Below are 4383 nucleotides of genomic sequence, written 5' to 3' on the forward strand. Positions count from 1 at the left end.
TAAAGACGTTTCCTCGTTAAACAAACAAACAAAAAGTAAAAATAAAGCTTAAGTTGGTGCTGTAGACTTCGGCTTTCGGAATCTCGGTCAAACCTAGTTGGCGAAATACCTAAATATTAGTCCAGACAAAATTAAATATAATGTTTTATATAGACATATTTTATATAATATATATTAATAGATACGTATTTATAATATATTAAAAATACTATACCTTTAGGTATATTTAATGCAAGAGTACAAGGTACTTTTAGGTATGTTTAGGACAAGAGGCAATGGGCAGAAACTGATGCCCAGGAAGTTCCACCTGGACATGAGGATGAACTTCTTTCCTGTGCAGTGACTGAGCACTGGAACAGGTTATCCAGAGAGGGTGTGGAGTCTCCCTCAGTGGAGATATTCCAGAACCATCTGGATGCAATCCTGTGCCATGTGCTCTGGGATGACCCTGCCTGGGCAGGGAGGTTGGACCACTGGACCCACTGTGGTCCCTCCCAGGCTGATCCATCCTGTGGCACCTTTAAGTGTGTATCATACATCCTTTGACAGCATTTTTACATGATGTATCAGCACTAAAACAACTTGTTGTCATTTGCCACTCCCTTTGAACTGTTTAATTAGAGCAGCAGTCAGGCTGTACAGACACTGTCAGGGAGAACTGGGGCTGTTGTTCTTGGCATATTGTTCCCATTAACCACCGGTGCAGGAAGGGTGTGGGACAGTCAGGACTGAATGATGAACATGGAAAATTTATTTAAATTCTTCTCTGGGTGAGGAGAGAGGTAGGGGTGGAAAATATCAGACCTACATAACTACTCAAGACCTGATCATCAGTGTGAATTTTGTCTGTCCTGGTCATCAGTGTCTCTCCACAACAGTCAGCAGGTTGGTGTTTTGAGGTCGAATTGGTAACATGAGTTTGTCCATGTTGTCAAAAGGGAAAGACTCATCCTTCAGAACTTGTGTGAGCCCTGGGACAATCCAGCCCCCTCTGCCAACGTGGTGTCAACTTCTGCAGCACCAGTGTGAGCAATTAGATATTTCACATAAGTCACTGACTTACAGATGAGATGTATCAAGTGTGAGCTCATTTATGTAGTCCCTTTTGAATCCACAATTTACTTCTCAGGCAAATTTCCAGCGTGGTTGCCTGAGTTTCCCTCTTGTCTGGGGCTGTTGTGTGAGTAGAGACTGTTGTTGTGGAGGGGGGAAATGAAGCAGAAGTTTGTAAAAGATGCAGGGATATCTTGGAGATTGGTTATTACACCTGTGCTTTCACCACAAATGGTTAATATCCTTCTACAGACAGGATACATTTACAATATCCATTATTTATCCTTTATGCCAAAAATTCTTAAATGTTACACATAGAGTTTTTTTCCATTTTAACTCATTAAAGGATTGGTACCTGAAGCCAGCTCATGAAGTAGTTCATACTCAATCTCTAGAAATTTAAGAGATTGTGAGCAATTGTATCCAGTAGTATAACTATCTGTAATTAGTTGTTGAATATAAAGTCAACAATGCATGTTGAGGAATTATCTATGAGTCAGTGGAACAATTTTGGAGGTGAAACACTTTTCTGTGTGTGCTCAGCAGTTCTACCAAAGTAAAAGAAAATAGACCGTTTAATATAACAGTTTGATGTTTATGCACCACAAAATGGTTAGATTATGAAGTTAAATCACTGCAGGAGTATCTGGCCTTGTCTGGTATTATAATTTTTGTGTCTTGGTTTCTAATTCTAATCTATCCAGTTTCAGAAGTCCCCACGTTATGTTTGGGTTAGTCATAGCTAATCATACACTGTCTGGCTGTAATGACTTGTGTTGATCAACCTGAAGCCAGAGATATAAATATTAACTCAGTTCAAGATTTATTCAAAGGAAATGGGTGTGTAGGGGAGAGAGAGCAAGGCAAGGCTGACAGAACCCAAACGCTCCCCATGGCTTTTGGCAGCTCCTGGCTGGTGAGTCAGCAGGCAGTTCAAGTAGGATTTGCTGCTTCTTTCCTCTTATGAAGGCAAAAAAAGGAGTAGTTAAGTGTGGAGAACTTCCTATGACAGTCTAGGATGTGTGGAGAAACACAGGGAACTCATGGAGAAGACCTGGGATTGTTGTCCCAAAATGAGAAATAGGACTCCCATGTCTTTAAGGAATCAGGCTTCACTAGTTGCTTGATTATCTTAAATTATGTATAAGTGCTGATAATTTCACTGGAGCTGGACACCTAAACATGGTAAAAAGTTTCCTTCCCCTGTTTAATGTAAGAAAAATGTATGTTGGCAGTTTTAGACATTTTTCTGAGAATATATAACGTTTTTAGTGAATGCTTTATTTAAAACTGTCACACAGTATTGTGCTGTGTTGTCATAGAACTGCAGGAAAAGAATTATTTAAAGACTTAACTGGCCTACTGTGTGCTTCTATTACTACAAAAAAAGATGAGTACAAATGAGGGACTAGACCAGAATTATTTTATTCTTTTAAGAAACAGCTGAAACATCCAGACTTTCTAACTATTAATGATGTTTTTAACTTCTGGAGACAACTGGTATTGTTCAAAATCTTTTTCAGAGTAGTAAACTCTTTTGATTTTTTGGTTTGTGTTGGTTTAATATTGCTATATATGGAATCATGGAATGGTTTGGGTTGGAAGGGGACCTTAAAGACCATCTTGTTCCAACCCCCTGCCATGGGCAGGGACACCTTCCACTAGACCATGTTGCTTAAAGCCTTATCCAACCTGACCTTGAACACTTCCAGGGATGGGGCATCCACTGCTTTTCTGGGCAACCTGTTCCAGTGCCTCACCACCCTCACAGTCAAGAATTTCTTCCCAATATCCAGTCTAAACCTCTCTCAGTTTAAAGCCATTCCCCCTTGTCCTATCTCTACATGCTCTTGTAAAAAGTCCCTCTCCAGCTCTCTTGTAGTGCCTTTGGGTACTGGAAGGCTGCTGGAAGGTCTCCTCAAAGCCTTCTCTTCTCCAGGCTGAGCAGCCCCAGCTCTCCCAGCCTGTCTCCATAGCAGAGGTGCTCCAGCCCTCTGAGCATCTTTTCTGGACTCACTCCAGCAGCTCCATGTCCTTATTATTTTAGGGGCCTCCGAGGGTAGAGTACATATGTGTACAAAAGAGACATACATAGCTTATAAAAAACTCAGAAGGCAAGTCTTTCTAGACTGCTTAGCATCTAGAATATTCAGAATATTTGAGACATTACAATTTTTGCAACAAATGCCTTTTTAGTGTTGGAAAGGCCGAGTTATTTCTCAGGATTCCTCTCTGGACAAATATGTCCCTCTCTGGACAGCGCTTACATTTGTTAAACTTCTTAGTGCTGTCCTTGATACAAAGCACTGCACCTGAATGGGTCTGTTAGAGCACTTGTTTATTTATGTAATGAATGGTTTTCTGAAAGCACAGCCTCCTCTGCTTTCTTGTTTGTCTTGTAACTGAGAAGAAATAGAATTCATGGGAATAAAGCCTGAAGAAAGCACCAGATCACTTGAATTTTTTTATTTATTACAGGGCTGTTCCAAGTTCAGTATGTTCTGTCTGACTGTTAATATTAAAAGATGGAAAATTCCTCTCTTGTGAGAAGGTTTCTTCAACACCTAACCATCCTAATGGTAAAATTGGTTCCTAATTCTAAGCTTGAATTTGCTTTATTTCTTCTTGCACGTTTTGCCTTAAACTGTTGTGTTTTAGTGTCTGATATATACTGTTAAAATAAACCCTGAATGTTGGTTGGGTTTGATAAAATTAAAAGATTGAGCATGTTTAAGTCACGCACAGATGGATGTTTTATCTTAAATAATTTTTGTAATTGTTCTTCATTTTTTTCACCTTTGTAACGTGGCAGTTAATATCACCAATTAATTAATGTGGCAAGTAATAATATGTATTTCACTAGGGGGTCTCACTGATACTCCTGGTGTGCTGTTTTCATCCTGGCTGTTTAAGTCAGTACAGTGAGAACAATTTTTTCAAATGAAGTTTTCTGTCAGAACTATGGCAGACAACTGACTCAAAAAAGTGCTAAAAGGGAAAATTCTGATTCTGTTTCTTGGGAACAATCAAGAGAAAATAATTTGTTCAACACTGGACAATGTTGAACTTCTTTTTTAATCTAGATATTAAAAATCCTTGAAAGAGTTAGGATTATTTTAAAATTAATAGTGGATTTTGTTAATAGTGGATTTTTTTCCTCTTTTTTTTTTTTTTTTTTTTTAAGAGAAGGGGGTCAGAGATCTGAGTGTTAAGTTCTTCCAGAATTTGTTTTAATTGGATCAGGTTTGTCAACAGTAAAAAGGAAAAGTTTTGTCTCCCAGGAGATGTGCATATGATAGACTAAATGTCATAATGATGTGAACAAATGAG

The sequence above is a fragment of the Manacus vitellinus genome, unplaced genomic scaffold (assembly GCF_001715985.3).
Source record: "Manacus vitellinus isolate BGI_N305 unplaced genomic scaffold, ASM171598v3 scaffold_57_pilon, whole genome shotgun sequence".
NCBI classification, from domain to species: Eukaryota; Metazoa; Chordata; class Aves; order Passeriformes; family Pipridae; genus Manacus; species Manacus vitellinus.